The 18112-nt window shown below is 41.3% G+C and overlaps 1 protein-coding gene across 4 annotated transcripts in view; it reads right to left on the bottom strand.

Annotated features, from left to right (window-relative positions):
* LOC102165540 (uncharacterized) overlaps positions 1-18112 on the bottom strand; it is a 1338477-nt gene that overhangs the window by 864526 nt on the left and 455839 nt on the right. For 2 of the 4 annotated variants that reach the window (XR_014842473.1, XR_014842475.1), the window contains exon 1: positions 8209-8272. The exons of 1 other annotated variant lie outside the window; for it this stretch is intronic. The gene's annotated coding sequence lies outside the window, so the exon portion shown is untranslated. Of the gene's footprint in view, positions 1-8208; positions 8273-18112 lie in introns of those variants that run through there. One more of the 4 variants, XR_014842474.1, reaches the window with a different exon arrangement.

Here is an 18112-nt window from a genome sequence, read left to right as displayed (position 1 = left end):
ATTTTCTTGCAAAAAAACCAGTTCAATGGAAGAAACATCAGAGACAACAGATCATGAGTCAATATATTCACAGCACAAAACTGCATTTCCTAAGCCTTTTGGCCTCACACTGTCTACAAATCCTTTGTACCACAGACCATCCTAACAGACTGAAAGTACAACCTACCCCTTTCTCCAGAAAGAAGGATGCAGCAATGCAATCTTGTGTTTTGTATAGAAAACACAACAGCAGAGGAAGGGGGAGGTGCACCTCAGAACATCTGCTCAGAGACACCATCTGAGAAACAGTCAAGCACTCACAGGACTGAAACATCTGTGCGCAGCTCCACATTCCTGGAGCCTTGGGGTACAGGAGAGGGGGAACCTAGAGAGAGTGGGGAGAGAAGAGACTCACACAAAAAGGAAGTCAGCAATGAAATGATTCCGATAACATGGAAGGAGATGTGAGAATAAAGACATGGAGAGTGGGGAAGGAGAGGACACACTGTTTTGGTTGTCTTTTGGCACAAACGATGCACGTGACTCTGCAGGAGAAAGAAACAGCACCCCATACTCCGCAGAACAACTAGAAGGAACATGAAGTCCCACAGTTTCCTGCGAAATGATTAGGTAACTGACCAAAGTCAGCTTTTAAGCAGAAACTAAGTAAATCCGTGTCGCTCAGCCCCAGTGACCAGGCTGGTTCTTCTACTCAACACTTGAGCTCTTTGCAGCATTGATGGTACCCATTATTCTCTCATCCCCAGAAAAATTCTCCTTTAGCCTCTGGGACTCCTCTCTCTGGCTTCTCCTCCTCCCTCTCTGCCCAGTCTCAAGCATTTCTGTACCCTTTAGACATTCCCTGGGTCTCCATTTCACCCCTCATATATATTGGCCAGAGAGTGAGTATATACCCTAAAGGATACCACTCAGCCACTTCCACTTACACCTCTACAATGATAACTCCTAAACATCTCTATTATATGACATCCTTTCCTTAGCCCTACATCTATAAAACCAACACCATTTTCACTTCCTCACAGGTACCACAATGGATGTTTCCCACACTAAGACTGGCATTCTACATCTCCAGAGGCCACCCCTTCCCACTTTACTCCAAGCTGCATGGAATATAGCTTTGTGTTCCCATAGTTTCCAAAGCATCATGTCACAGTTCCTCACAGAACATTATAGTTGCGTATTACCACTCTTCCCAAAAGCCTTGAGCTGCTCAAGAATTGGAAATGTTTCATTCGTATGGATCCGAATATCAGGTAGGGAGTTAATGTTTCTTGAATGAATAAAAGTAGAGCCTAGTTAGAGACACCACCATAGCATGCATGTCCCACAAGAGGTCATTCTGAGTGCCTCCTCTTCTCTCACTCTTGTGTCCAAGTAGCCAGGCTGTATATTTAGTTGTCTCCTACATAATTTTTGAATGTTTTGTACATTTCCATTTCTATCCATTCTCTTCCCAACCCTACCCATCCTTTCACCAATTCCCACCCTGTTACAACTCTAGAAGATCTAGAAGAAGTGAGTGAGTGGGAAAAGCGGTATATGAGAAAAAGAATGTGTGTGTGCGTGTGTGTGTGTGTGTGTGTGTGTGTGTAAATAATTGGGCCACTTTGCTGTACAGCAGAAATGGACATAACATCATAAATCAACTACAATAAAAATTTCTAAAAACCCTAATTGTTAAATACATAAAAAGCCCAACCTCTTTCTACAGAAGCCAATAACCCAAAAAAGTCCCAAAGTAAAGGAGAAAAGAACCATTAACTTTAAGTAATAGCATTGTTTTGGGAAGGGGTAGTGAACTTTTTTTTTTTTTTTTTTTTTTTGCTTTTTAGGGCCGTACCCACGGCATATGGAGGTTCCCAGGCTAGGGGTCAAAACGTACCTACAGCTGCTGGCCTACACCAGAGCCACAGCAACACAGGATCTGAGCTGCATGTGCAACCTGCACCACAGTTCACGGCAATGCCAGATCCTTAGCCCACTGATTGAGGCCAGGGATCAAATCTGCAACCTCATGATTTGTTTCCATGGTGCCACAATGGAATATCTTTATTGAAATACAGTTGATATACAATAGTATATAAGTTATAGGTGTACAATATAGTCATTTGCAAGTTTTAAAGGTTATATTTTATTTAGTGATATTATACAATAGTGGCTATATTCCTGCATTGTACAGTATATCCTTGGAGCTTATTTTATTCCTAATAGTTCATGCTTCTTAACCTCCTACCCCTATATTACCTCACTTTCCTCTCCCCACTGATAGCAACTAATTTCTTCTCTATATCTGTGGGTCTCCTTCTTTTCTGTCACATTCACTATTTTGTTATATTTTTTTAGATTCCACATTTAAGTGATATCATACAGCCTTTGTCTCTGTCTGACTTATTTCACTTAGCATAATGCCCTTCAGGTCCATCTATGTTGCTGCAAATGGAAAAATTTCATTATTTTATGGCAGAGTAATAGTCTGCTGTGTGTGATATGTATATACATATACCACATCTTCTTCATCCATTCATCTGTTGATGGACACTTATGCTGCTTTCAAGTAATCCTGCTAAGAACATTAGGGATGGATTTATTTGTTTAAATCAGTGTTTTTGTTTTTCCATGTATATACCTAGGAGTGGAGTCATTCAGTCGTTCTATTTTTACGTTAGGGGGACGCTCCATACTCTTTTCCACAGGAACTGTACCAATTTACATTCCCACAGTGTACAAGTGTTTCCTTTTCTCTACATCCTGGCCAACATTTGTATTTTGTGTACTTTTCATTGACAGCCATTCTGACAGGTGTGAGGTGACATCTCATCCCGGTTATGATTTGCATTTCCCTGATAATTAGATATGTTGAGCATCTTTTCATGTGCCTATTGGCCAGCTGCACTTCCTCTTTAGGAAAATCTCTATTGGATTGTTCATATTTTGATGTTGAGTTGTATGAGCTGTTTATATAAGTTGGATATTAGCTCCTTATCAATCATATAATTTGCAAATATTTTCTCCCACTCAGTAGGTTGTCTTTTCACTTTGTCAGTGGTTTCCTTTGATGTGAAAAAGCTTTTAAGTTTAATTAGGTCTCATTTATTTATTTTTGCTTTTATTTCCTTTGCTTTAAGAGATAGATCTGAAAAAATATTGCTACAATTTATGTAAAAGAGTGTTCTATGTTTTCCTCTAGGAGTTTTATGGTGTCTGGTCTTGCCAAGGTAATCTATAGCTTCAATAAAATCCTTATCAAAATACCAATAGCATTTTTCACAGAACTAGAATAAATAATTTTAAAATTTGTATGGAAACACAAAATATCCTGGCTAGCCAAAACAATCTTGAGATGGAAGAACAGAACTGGTGGTATCATGGCCTCTGGATTCAGACTATATTACAAAGTTACTGTCACCAGAACAGTACGGTACTGGCACAACAATAGACACCTTGATCAATGGAACAGAATAGAAAGCCCAGAAATAAACACAAATTTATGGTTAACTAATATATGATAAAGGAGGAAAGAATATACAATGGGGAAAAGATAGTCTCTTCAATAAGCAGTGCTGGGAAAACTGGACAGATACATATAAAGGAATCAAAATTACAATATTTTCTAACCTTATATTAAAAAGGTAGTATTGGTTATTAATGGAACTGAGCTTTCTAGTTATGGAATGAAGACTATTTAGGGGACTGGACCATAATAACTTTAGTTCCAGGAGAGTGACTAGAGAAGCCATAGAACTTTCCTTGTACTTTTTCTCTAAAGAGAAGGGAAAGAACTAGCCCACAGAATGTATTTAAAGGGACAAAGGGAGACTAAAGTCACCATATTGTGTTCTACAAGTTCTGCTTATTCTGCACATTTCCCTAGCTTGTATGAAACTATTTTAGAGTTCAGTTGAGCTGTAGTTAACATGGTTTATAGGCAATTAATTAAAATAATACTCATTTTGACTTGGTGGCTTTTCAACTATGAAGGTACTATGTCTCCTCTCTCATGTCTCACACAATTTGAGTGCCTTGTAGAACTCATGGAGCCCACACACCATACCTGTAGGGCTGCACTGACTGGTTATGCCCACTCAGACAACAAGCACATTTAAAAATGTAAATCGGATTATGTGGTTCCTGTATCTGAAATCCTTCCATTAATCCTAATAACCTACAGGATAAAGTACACATTCCTAAATAGGCAAGTCTGACCTTCATAGCCTGCCCCAGAGTTCCCTGTCCAGGCTCCTCTCTTGCCACTATATGCCACCAGGTTCCATTGTTATAGAAACTTAGCAAATACAGGCATGAGGCTGTTTATACATGCTTTTACATAGTCTGGGATATCCTTCCCTGTCTCATGTATGAGTGAGACTTTACCTTTATTATGACTTTTTAAGAATATCACCAACTCTGTGGAACCTTCTTAAATCTCCTTCCCCACTCCCAGTCATAGTTTATCAGCCATTCACCTATTACTGCTTCTATCGCAGGCCCCCAGCTGATTAGTTTTCATGTCTGCCTTAGCATCTAGACTGGGAGGCAGGGACTAAATTTTATCCAAGATATTTTCTCAAGATTTACACCTAAAACTTGATACATATTAGTTACTAAATAAATTTTTGTTGTCTAATACATAAAAGAACATAGTTGAATGTAGTAACAATGTAAATTACAATGATTTGGAAGTTGTAAAGAATATACATATTAAAAGGAGGAAGATTAAGCCAAATAAGGTAAGAGACAAGGAATAGGAACTTCCCAAGTGTGATTATTTTAATGACCTAAACCCTAGAGAATGTGAAGGAGACACAGAAATGTATAGAGAAGTCAATATTACTTCAGGTTAAAGAGGAATAAGATTGATCATAAAATCTAGTGATAGCCCGTCTTAACATCAACCCCTGACATGATTCCACAAAATAATATTGTAACAATTACATATGGTTCAATTGAATCTATAAAGGAAACAACATTACTAGAAGCCAATATTTCTCTCTTAAAAATAAAAAAAAAACAGGTTTAAAATCACTATGTTTGCCTTCTCAAAGATATTACTCTGATAGTTCAGGACAATGAGGTAGTTATAAATAAAAATTTGTCAAATTACTTATTTATAGCATCACAATATTGTCCTAAGAAGTAGAAATACTGAAATATGAATTAATTCAAACACTTTGCCATAAAAGAACCCTTCTCTCTCCATTTACACCATTAGTCTAATCTCACCATTCCATGCAAATGGTCAATGGAAATGTAATTGGAGTCCCAGAAGAAGACAGAATAGAATAGAGGAAATATTTGCAGTTGTCATGGAAAGGAATTTACCAGGCACTGTCACTTAGACCTGTAGTTTGTTAAACGACCAAGTCTGGTAAGCTGAAAGGCTAATTAATCAGATGTCATAACTTAGAATACTTTCATAGTATAAACAGAGTTCTGACTTTCATTCCGTCCTTTATACATGTCTTCTGGTGATTCATGTGGAAATATGGGTTTACTAGTCAATTTTTGGATGATGTTGATCTAAGACACAATACAATCACAGTGAGTGAAAGAAAAAGCATCTATGTGCAATGGGTCAAGCTATAAATATAACCACAAGCTTCAAATATGTAACATATACCTGAAAAACAGGATGGAAGGGACTTGGGTTAATTACATTATATTCCCAAAGGCATAATGGGTTTGCCTGAAAGTGAGCCCAATACAAACAAGCATCTGTGTGTGATGTTACTCCCACACAAATGGACATACTCCCAGGTGGTAACAGCAGGTACAGAGAATTTAAGGGAACCAAAGTAAGAGCCCCTTTCTAGTCTTCAGTTAGCCCATTGAAATATGTGGACCATTTGGCAACTATATTCTTCATAAGTAGGTGAACTACATTGTATTCAAATGTAAGTAGCAAGAATGATTGAGAGGGCTTGAAATCACATCAACCGAACAAGAGATGTTTAACTTGAGAAAAGTCAGTGCAGTCAAGACATGAAACAATTTTCACAAGGAGAAAGGGAATTAAATTTGTTTTGTATGGCTTCAGGAGACAGAATTAAAACATGATTAGAAATTCCAAGAAATCAAATTGCATTTTGATATATTGGGAAACTTTCTAAGAGAGCTGTCCAAAAAAAATGCAATAGGCTGCCTTATAAGGAAGAGAACTTCCTATCACTACAGATGTCCACATAAAAAATTTATCTTGCAGATAAGATAACCACAGTATTAGTGGCTATGTACATGGCCTTCCCACCTGGACAGTCTACATTTCTGCAATTCTGTAAAGAGGAAGCCATACGGAGACAGGAAAGGGGGATGAGATGATGGTGAACCCAGTCAATAAAGCAGGATTGGATTTAGAAAGAAAAAAATTCCCATTGTATGTTGCTTTTAAAGTGCCTTTCAGATAACCTATCAGAAATTTTAATTTGGCAATTAGTTACATGGGTCATTTAAAAAAGAGGTCAGAACTAGAGACAAGTTTGGGTATATTTATTGCATACTGCCCAACACAAATATAAAAAGCAACTATTTTTAATACTATATTGAACTTAACACAAAGTATTCAAAACATTATCATTTTAGCATGAATCAATATAAAAAGTATTACAATGATTACACCCTTTTGCTGTTGTTTGTAATAAGTCCCTGAAATCTGTTGTGTGTCTTACATGACACTTAAATGAACTTTTATTACATCTTAGTTCAGATACCCACATTCCAAACGCTCAGTAGCCACATGTGGCTGCTGGTTACCATACTGGACAAGGTGGCTACTGAGATATCATTGAATTCTTTAAAATAGAGAAATGCAGGGAGGGGGAGGGAAGCTTTAGAACTAAGCATTGAGAAGACCCGACAAAAGAAAATAAGGTACAGCCAACAGAGGGAAAATGTTTAGTTCTGAGAGGCTCGGGAGGAGAGTGAAGATGTGTAGGATGAGTTATGCTAAACCCTGCTGAACATTAGGATGTCTAAGTATCTGTTAGATTTAGAGATGGAACAGAACTTGGTGCCATTAGCAGGACAGCAGCTATGACAGTGGATTGTGTAAGTTTGAACTTGGCAGTTCTTAGAGTGAGTAGTAATGTGTATAGACAGTGTGGTGCTCTGCCCAGTCCACTGCCCAGAGTCCAGTGGATCTCTGTTGGTTAACACATTCAAGGGGAGAACAATGGGCAGGGTGCCATCTCAGGAGACTCCTATGCAAGGCGCAGAAATGAACCAGCTGCAACACCCCCCTTCTACGCACATCACATTCTTTTGTAGTTGATTCTTTGTAAGATGTAAGCTTTCTGCCTATTCTTCAGTCACAATCTGGGATAAAAGTTGTTCAAAGCATAAAACAAGACATTTCATCTTTTAAAAGAAGGGTTCCCTGGATATCTTTGGGCAAGGAAGGGATGGGGGCGCATTGTCAGGCATGGAGCTAAGCTATTGATGTTGACTTTTCAGAACTAATAGACAGCAGGCCACTGGTGCCATTGTCAGTGGCCATGTGTTTATTATATGACCTCATCTCAGCTCCATTCAGGTTGATCTTCTCTAAGCCTCATCTATAAAGCACTATTTTTGTTTGTTTGTTTGGGGGTCTTTTGGGCCACACCCACAGCATGCAGAAGCTCTTGGGCCAGGGATCAAACTGGAGCCTCAGCAGTAACATCAGATCCTTAACCACTAGGCCACCAGGGAATTTCTATAAAGCACAATTAAATAAATTATATTTGTATGTTCTGCCAGCCACAGCAAGGACATAGCCAGGCCCCAAGACCCCCAACTTAGGGGCCCATATCCAACAGAGTTTATCACTGCTATCTGCAGAGCTGCCTCCATTGGCCAGAGGCCCCTCAAATTACCACCAGCACAAAGTGAGTGCATCCCCTGAAAAAAATGGGATAGAAGAGAATGAGATTCTCAGAGAAAACAGGTCTTAGGCTAGATGCAGTTTCAATCCTAAAATATTAGACTCTCTGAACAAAACTTCACATTCAGGCCAATAGGTTCAAATGAAGAACACATAAAGATTCTATTACATGGCCTGCTTACCAGTTGAGAAGTAGTCACTTACAAGGCAAGTCTGTGCACATTCATTTGATTGTACATCATGATACAATAAAAAGGCCTGAGTTCCATCTCTGTGTGATACTGAGCAAGGCTAGGCTTTTCCTGGGCCTGAGTCATCTCATCTTTTCTAGTTCTGGCATGACCCAATCCTACCTCCATTGGCTCGGTGATCTCAGGTTTCTTACTACCCTGGGCCCCCCGAGGATCTCTGTTCTCTGAAGGCTGTTTTCTCCTGCCAGCTCACTCAGAGGATTCATGATGACTGTGGTTGCCATAGGAATGATTCATCTATCATAAAGGTGGCTGCGTGAGATCACAAATACTCAAAAGAGACCTAAAAGAGGGGGGAGTGATATTCAGAATCAAGAGACAAATCCACAATGAGAGTGGATGATAGCTTAATGAGAGTGGGAGATAAGGTTTGCGCATTTTATTTTCTCTAATTCTCATGTGCATTTGAACTTCTCCAAGAGCATAAGTGCTGACCCACCGTCCAACTTATCTACCATGACCCCTCCCATTGCTCACTCAAGTCACTTCCTCCACAAAAATAGAATGTGGTATGCAAGCTGCAAGGAAGCAGTCCCTTCCTCGCCAGCTGCTGGATGAAAATGGAAGGTCAGGATAGCCTAGGCTGATCCTGGACACCATACCCTGAGTAACTACTGTTGGCTGCTTGTTTATAATTCACTTGGCATTTCTAAGCAAGAGCTAGAGACAATTTTGAAAAGATTTAGTTTTCTATGTAGACTGTTTAGTACTTAAACTCACTCTTTTTATTTTTGAGGTGGACCATTTGTATTACTGCCAATACTTCAATGGTCATTTTCTTCTTTTCTCTCCCTCGTAGGATTTCACAATAGCCTACACTCCAATACTCACCCCAGCTCACAGCTTAGACTGAGTATTGAAACTCAGTTGTGAATTGATTATCTTGCCAATCTTGGTCATAGACTAGCCTCCTATTCCAGCCATAGATGGCCAACCCCCCAACCCTAGCCATGCACAGGACCCTCATTTAGGCCACAGACAATCCTGTGGGTGGCCAAAGAGTGACCACCATTAATTGGAGTAGGTTATTTCACAGTGCCCCCAGAAGAGAGCAGAGGAGAGGAGAGGAGTGGTGGCTGGTCAGTGCTAGGGCCACACCTGACTGTGCATGTCTCTAAGGATGGGTCAGAGGCATTTTATTATGAAATACTGTACATTAATTTTTATGGTTTCTTAGCGACAGGATGCCAATCAGACAGCTGTAATCCAAGGATTAATTTTCTTTGTTAGGAAGGAGCTAGGAGCAGCAGGGTAGGGTGAGAGAACTTCCCAAGGTAAAAAAGAACTGACAGTGTAGTTTGAGGATAAGGAAACCAAGCCGGCAGAAGAAGGAACCTCAGAGAGTTTGCTTTTGTTCCTTCAGACTCTTTGAAGCAGGGATTCACCCTACTGCTGCTATTGCTGGCTTCTGACTTCTGCCTTAATTACCACTGTTGATGGGTCCAATTTCAAATTATATGGCATGTTCTTGAATCACGTACAGAGCTTGTTCTGTGCACAAAACATTGGCAGTAGAAGATAAATCAGGATAGGAACAACAAGGCTTTGCAGGCTACATCCCCTAGCATGTTGGCTGGGTTTTGGAAATACTGCAATCACCAAGTCAGGTGGTTAGGTCGCTGAGACATTACCCTGTGGCTCATTCCCACTCTTTTGAGCACCTGCAAATTTATTACATAAGATATTATTTTGTACTCAATTTAATTAGTTCAAACTATTTGTAGTCATTTGAAATACACTCCATGTTGATTAAAATAATTAGTGTAGGGCTACTAAATATTTACCTAAGATATGAATCCAGGGGGAATTTGATAAATTTAATTAGCAAGAACTAATTATTGTTATGATAGGAGTTAAGGTTTAATAAATATAATTACAGAGCACAAATGATGGTTTCTTAATTAATAGATACTAGTTGCAAACACAAGAGCCATTATCATATTTCCATGCAGGACATGGTATTCAGCACACCTTCTAGATGTCAACTCTAGCAGCAACGGCAACTTACAATAAGAAGAGCTAACCCTTGAAAAGTACTTCTGCTGTCAGGCACAGTTCTAAGAGTTTTTATCGTATGAATCCATTTATTCTTACAAGCCTCCTGTTGTCCACATTTTACGTGGATAGAAACTGAAGCTCAGAAAGGTTAAGTAATTTTCCTAAGATTACACAGCTAGGATGTTGCAGAGCAGGCATTGGATCCCATGCAATTTAGTCAAGCATCAATGCCCTTAACTACCATCCCTCATGCCTGAACCAATCAACCAAACAACAAAAGTAAAATCAGAAAGAGTGGGGTTGGCATATGCACACTGTGATATATGGAATGACTGACCTATGTGGTCCTGCTGTAGAGCACAGGGAACTCTACCCAATATTCTGTGATAATTTCTATGGGAAAAAAATCTGAAAAAGCATGGATGTGCGGATATGTATAATTGAATCACTTTGTTGTACAGAAGAAATTACACAACATTGTAAGACACCTATCCTTCAATAAAACATTTAATTTTAGTTTAGTTTAGTTTGTATAATGATTTTTTCCATTATAGCTGGTTTACAGTGTTCTGTCAATTTTCTACTGTATAGCAAGGTGACCCAGTTACACATACATGTATACATTCTTTTTTCTCACGTTGTCATGCTTCATCATAAGTGACTAGACATAGTTCCCAGTGCTACACAGCAGGATCTCACTGTTAACCCATTCCAAAGGCAATAGTCTGCATCTATTAACCCCAAGCTCCCCATCCATCCCACTCCCTCCCGCAATAAGACATTTTTAAACAGTTTTAAAATGCACAACCAAAAAAACAGGAGATGTGAATGTTCGATGTCAAAAGGTCAACAGCTGAAATCCTCAACTCTACTTTGTTATTCAAGTATAATAGACTCATGCTATTGCAGATATTTACACAATTTTGGAGAGTCTAAAGAGACCCTGAAGGCACCTGGCCTTTTGTCATCTATAATTTCGCTGAGGCTCAGATGTGGAAAGGCTGAGGTGCTTAAACTTATGAGTAGTGAGCCTAGCTACATGTTTAGGGCTTCATTCCAAGAGTACTTCCCTATCTGGCTCACTCCGCACACACATTATTGGGGAATTTTCTACCATCATGGCATTTGCAAGTTTGGAGAATCAAGAGAGTATCAGGAATCCACTGATCCACTGTGTAACAAACTACTGAAGTACAGTTTGTACTTCAACTAATCACGGACATGCACCTCATTCAGTTTAGGATATTTAATGCTAAGAATCCTTCCAAAAATGCTCCTGAATCACTGCCTATCTGATCACAAGCATAGCAGGTTCCGTATGTTCAGGCCCTGATATATTGCACTCCTATTAGAAAAGGCCTTTCTTCAAGAGGGTCTGGCTCATTTCTAATATGATAGGGCTTGAGTGATGTATGCGAACTCTGTTCATGAATTCACAGGCAATGCACTGACTCTCCCATCACACTCCCCTTGCTGCCAGGGATATATCTGTAAGGACAATGACTCTTATCTAGGGACAAGTACATAAGGCAATCCATGTCAATGAACCCACTATAGCACTCGAGCTATATTCAGCATTGGTTGCATATTTTCCAATATTTGTAATAAATGAAGAACTAAAAACTTTGGCGTCAGTGACCAGGATCCCGTTGCAGGCTGGTGTTTCAGGATGCCCAGTGGAACAGCCTCCCATGTGCTTCTCCATCCACATGGTCGGAGGAGCCATAAGTGGGTCAGATATGAAAATCATTGATTGTAGATCCCAAATGAGAGCCATTTCAGGAGGAAACAGATCAGGACCCTGACATAGATTACACATCCCTAGGGCCTCCAAGGACAGCCTGACTTGGAGAGATCAGTTTCCTAAGTAGATTATTTGACAGCAACGTGCATGAAGAGGAATGTTTCCACGTGGAAACATCGGCTGTATTCTTCACACTCTGCATTTGTGTCCCTTGCTCTGTCCAGACCAGAAGTCTCTCCTTCAGCCCCCTGGTCTGGGTAGTCTTGCAAATCAGCAGCTTCTTCAAGAGGAAGATCAGATTTAGGGGTAGGTTGCACCACAAGTTAATCTTTCAGAAATACACCCATGCTGGCTTGTTTCTAAAGTTCCTCAAGGTCACTCATGCAGCCCACCTTAACTGTAATGCAGAGAAATCTCTATAAACTTTCCCTAGGTTCTGTGCTGAATCATACAGCAGTGACATTTTCCCTTGGTCACATTCTCCTATCTACTGTTCAACGGGAGCTCAACTCATGGAAGGGAATACTGATGAGTCAGTCCCAGGATGACGCTCACTGCATGTTTAATGGGAGACTCTTCCTGACCTTGATACAGTTTCACACAACAGGTGACAAGTCAGTGCCTCATTCTATGCCCCACTACACACAAATTTTGGCCACACAATCTTATCCAAGGATTGATGAAAGTTGGTCATTTTGTTATAATGGGGGAGGTCTGTGGATATCAATAAAACTGGCATCCTAAGTGAGAACTAAGTGAGATCCAAGATGGAAAGTGAATTGAGGCAGGCCTAGACCTCAAATCTTCTCATTTCAACTCAGGGCTCCTTCCATTGTGTGCAAAATGATGAACATCATCTCTCTAGAATATATGTCCTGCAGGCGTCACTAATTGTCATTTTGAAATCTGGACAATGTTCGGAATATGTGATTTAGCTTCTTCCAAAATGATTGAATTATTCACATTAGCTACAGGAAACAAGACTATTAGACTCAATGAAAGCTAGAGCTTTCCTAGAGTCTTTTCCTAGAAGAGTTTGATTGGCAGCTGTCATAGGCGCGGTCCCCAGATCCCAGCATATATTCTTCCCCAGTGTCCCTCACATCAAGATTTCTTCCCTTGTGCCTTTGGGACCTTGGGGAGTGTCACAGCTTCACTCATGGGACAAACGGATAATTTTTATCAGGAACGTGAAAGAACAGCATTAAGGGGAGTTTGCAAAAACCCAGACTAAGACTCATGGCTTTCTATTCAAAGTGGAGTTATGGAAGATCTGGATTGGTGCCAAAAAGCAGAACCAGCCTAGGAATCACCTCCCTCAGGCTCATATTTGTTTTGAAGAAATGGCATTTCTCCCTCTGGTCAATCCTGAAACACAGTTTAATCTAAGGGGAGCATCATGGGAGGGGGAAAAAAAAAGAGGATGAGAAAAACCAATAAATAGTAATAACAGGAAGCAGGAAAAGATAGGCCTGGATGTGCAATTCTTTTTGTGCCTGTTAAATGAACTCTGGTGGGGATGAGGAGAGAGAATTATCCTATTTATATATTGAAAGGAATTTTAAATATGCATAGGCAGGGAGAGAGGATCCACAGAGATTGAAATGCAAAACACAGCATGGTCTGTGCTTCTCCCCTTCTATCTCCCAGTACCATTAGCAAGTTCCTTGCACCAATTTCTGGAAAGCTCCTTCTCAAACTCAGAGCCCTGCCTTCTGCTGACTCAGCATTTCTATCTTAGAAAAGCAATTCTATTTTTACAAAGAAATGGGCCTTCCCTTGCAAAACACTTTGCAAACGAACTCATACAGGAACAGAGCTCACATCTCTACACTGATGCACACACACACATCCACCCAACCCATTAACACACAGACACACACAAACACACATATACACACACATAGTACAACACCTCCATCTCCACCATAACCTCCAGGCTGCTTAGCACTAGGGTTTTAGATATTGTAGGTTCATAACATGCACATGGAAAGAAACGGTGTTGTCATGCAGGGAGCCGTGGGAGCGTGATTAAAAGGCATGGGAAAGGTCATCATTCAACTGATCACAGTCCCTTCGGGAACAAGTCAAAGACAGAAAACTGGCCATATTTCCTCATTCATATACTTCACATTGAAGAGGGAATCTTTTGTCACACATAAATCTCTCCTTCCTCACAAAATCTCCCCTCTCACTGTCCCCACCAAGCACATGTTACCACTCCTAAAACAGCAAGAGATACTTTCCTCAGTGGCTTCAATGAGGGACAAATAAATCCTTGAGTAGCTGCTGCTGGCTCCCCTATCACAGACTGACACACCCTAAGTCCCAAGCCAAAGTCCTGAGAGAAAGAGGAATTGCTAAATTAAAACAAGACTTTTGTCAATCGTCCTAATTGTTCTCCACTCCCAGTCTCTCCCTTCTCTGCATCTGCCAGGATCACACAAAGCCCTTGGCCCTCTTCAGGTCTGTTGATTTACAGAATTCAGTCACTGACCTGGGTATTACTTTGGGAAAGTTGCCATTCTCTGGTTACGTATAGGAGAGGATGTTTTTAAATTATAGACTTTGCTAAGAGAAAGCCAAGACCTTCAGATTTTCTTCTAATGGGCTTTCAATCAATAATTAAAACATGGAGAAAAAAAAAAAAAAAAAGAGGGAGAATGTAAGAGCATATTCAATGTTCCAGTGTTAGCACTTGGTTGTGTGTGTATTCTTCAGGCAGGAGGACATCCTGGATGGTCTGCCATTTAGCTTGGCCATTCACCAAAACCCAGGAAGATGCCCTTTGCCAAATTCCTGACCTGCTTGCAGGCCCAGTCACATTCTGCAGGGCTTGCCTGGCTAATACCTCCTTATCCTTTTAAGTATACCATCACTTTCTCTCGAAATCTGGCTCTGCTACTTCCCTCCTGACGTTTGCATCTTTGCAGTTTGGAAGGGAGCGGGTTGCAAGGAAAGGAAAGATAACCAATTTCCATGCTGAGGTTCTGAGACATGAGGGTTTTGGCATTTCTATGGGAATCCAGTGATGAGATGTAGTGAACAGCTGGCTCTTTGGGCCTGGATATCAGGGCAGAAAACAGGTTCAGAAACAACCTTGTGAATTCCCCTGAAGGCACTGGCATTGAGGAAGTCCCCAGGGGTAGCCCAGGGTTGATGCAGCCCCGGGAACCCACCCTTCAGAGGGCTGATGCCACACACGGAGAACAGAGATGAAGTCAGTTCTATGTGAAGAGTTTTCAGCAGGCCCAGATTCAGAAATACCAGGACAAATCATCATCACTGTAATTACGTTAATGTAACATTTCTCACTGAGAATCCAGCGAAGTGCTTACATCAACATTAAGCTTTCAGGCAATCAAAGACCGAATTTTCAAAAGCCTGAAAATGGTATTAATGTGTGAAAAACCTTAAAAAAAAAAAAAAAAAACCCACAAGTGTCTTGAGAACAACTGAGAAGAAAGTTTCACCAGGCTGTCTACAATTCACAGCTCCAGCCTGAGTGCCAGCTTGTGAAGACATCTAACAAAGGTGCCCTTCTCCCTGAGGAATTAGCACCTGAATCATCACCTACCATAGAAATAACTCTCCCCTTGGCTGCCATAAAGTGCCCAAATTTCCTTAGTCTTGGTTTGCAGGCAAGAGGCTGAGGAAGCCCAGAACCTGGGTCTCCATTTAGGCCTGATTATCACTAACCAACAATGAACCAGTGGACAGACCAAATGAAAACTACAGAATTCATCCCTCTGGGTGTCTTATGTTCTATCTTCCTTGCAGCCTTCCTTGAAGTGATTCAGGCTGGGATCATGATGCTAGGGCATCTCTTCTTCAGTAGAAGCAGAACTATAATTTGTTAAAAAAATAAAACCCAAACTCAATTAGATGAAGGGAGGCCATGTATGCCTTAAGCCTGCTCCCCCAATTTCCATTTATAAGGATATTTATGGAGCCTTGCAGACATCTGCTTCTGAGTTTGGTTACTGATGGTGCTACCAGAACCTTCTTTAATATTTAATGTGCAGTTGGCCCCTCTGCAGCTTTCCATGCTACGCATTTCCCATGGTCCAGATTAAGGACTACCTCTCTCATGTCAACTGACAGTGCCAGTGAACTAACACCTTGACACGGATAGGAGTCCTCACATCCAGGTACCATATATGTCCTGGGGGATACCATCCTTGACACATCACACATAGTTGACCCCACCCGAGCTCAGAGTCCCATCCTTTCTTATCAGAACATGAAATTTCTTTGTCTTTAGTTAACCCTCCCTCCAATCCTTCTCATACACAGAAAGCAGATGAGCTTTCTATAACGCATGTCGGACTTTGCCGCTCCTCTATGGAATACTCCCGAGCCCCATCATTAGCATCCCAGGCCCACAGGATCATGTCCAACCTCCTGCCCATGGTTTTTACAAGTCCCCCATGATCTGGTCGCTCTCTCCCTTGCCAGATGTAACTCCCCTGCAGGACAAAACGTGCTGGGCAACTAAGAAATTATTTAATTCAGCCTATTGCAATAGGAAGAAGAGGTGAGGAACATGGCAAAGAAAAGGAAGGGGACTTGAATTTGGCAATAGATGCAGGTAAACCAGGAAGTCATGGGCAAGTCCTACAGAAGTCAGGGCAAGTCCTACAGACCCCTGAGATGGGTCTATCTAGGAATATGTGAGATCACAGTGGTGGTTTCTGTGGTTAGATGGGTGTGGAGACTTCCCAACAGCTACTGTCTCCAGGAGCACAGGGCTCAGGCAAAGTTCAGCACTGTCATCCCACTCTCACTCCACCTCTGTACATAGACACACTCACCTGAGCTGTTTACACCCACGAGATTGAGTTACCTTCTCCATGAAACCTTTATCAGGAGCCACTTTATCCAGTTGTTGGAAGGATTCATTAAGGTGATTAAGTGAAGTCGTTTGCATGGGGCATGCAGAGACACAGGCTTAGAAACACCTTTCCTAGCTGGGCTTTGCAGGTGCAGCTGCCTCCCCAGTACCCCACTCAGATCACTATCTTCATACCTGAGACACCAGGACTCAGTTGGTGCCATAAGCTCCTCCTCATGCCGTTTATTTATGCTTTTAACAAACATTTAGGAATACTTACTGGGGCTGCGACATTAAACAAGACAGTCCCAGGGCCAAATCTCAGGGAAGTCACGGCCCCTGAGGCTATGTATGAGGAAGCAAGTGACTGCAATGAAGTGTGATGTAGGCACTAAGGGGTTAGGTTTGCATGCTCTAGGGGCTAAAAGAAGACATCTGACGCAGAGCAGGGCTGGGGGCAGGCAAATTTCTGGAAGGAAGCCATGGCTGAGCTTAGATGAGGAGGGGACTGTTTGAAACACAGTTTGTAAAAGATCTAGACACTGACACTGGAAGGGGCGAGGGAGGAAGGAGGAAGGAAATGCCTTGCTTAAAGCAAAAGAACTTGTCACGCCTTTCTTTGCCTTTCTAGCCTACACATGCACATGCACACACACACACACACAGAGAGGCAGACACTTCCCTCATGGCTTATCTTTGTTCTGCCTATAAGCGTCAACGTGTGAAGAATAAACCTTTTATCCTACATTTTGGATGGATTGTCTGTGTCTGGATTTTTTGTTTCATTGCTGATAGGAATCTAGTCATTAACCCTACTAAGTACACTTTTAATTTTTTTTTTTCCTTAGAAAGTAAGTGGGACTAGATCTTTCCTTAGAAGAAGAGTTGGGGGAAGAGAGTAAGGAGGTCACATGATAAGCACTCAATAAACATTTCCTTCCCTTGTTGCTGAGCCAAACCTCTCCAGCAGCAAGTGTAATGAAGTCTATGCACTGTGCATTTGGTAACACTAGATACTGTCAAAAATAAAGCAATGTTTTAGAAAACTTGTTCCAGGCAACACACACAGGGATAAACTGAGACTCAAGAGGGATGGGAGTGGGACTTCTGGTAAGGAAGTGGGGGTGGAGACCAGAGCTGAGGAAGGGGTGCAGGGTGGTCTGCAAAGGCCCGGAAAGCCTCGCTGGGAGAAGTGAATTCATTACCTTTAACTCCAAGCCCTCATCCATTTTCTGCATGGAGGGGGTGCTAGCATGCTGCAGACGGCCCCTTAGCGATAACCCTCGCAATACCTGTGGTTGGCTGGAGACATAGCTGTTACCAAGAGTCAGTCGCAGTTCACCTGGGACACACCCTTAGTCACTAAGAGCTCTCCAGGTGCTGAGCTTCACAAACTATCTACATCAGCCTCTGCAGACACACCGGAGGCA

Source organism: Sus scrofa, chromosome 3, assembly GCF_054392235.1.
Source record: "Sus scrofa isolate SSC_HxYL_T2T_F1_AM1 chromosome 3, Sscrofa_HxYL_maternal_Yorkshire_Landrace_v2.0, whole genome shotgun sequence".
Lineage (NCBI taxonomy): Eukaryota > Metazoa > Chordata > Mammalia > Artiodactyla > Suidae > Sus > Sus scrofa.
The sequence above is the reverse complement of the archived record's forward strand: the minus strand, read 5'-3'. Positions and strand labels throughout refer to the sequence as shown.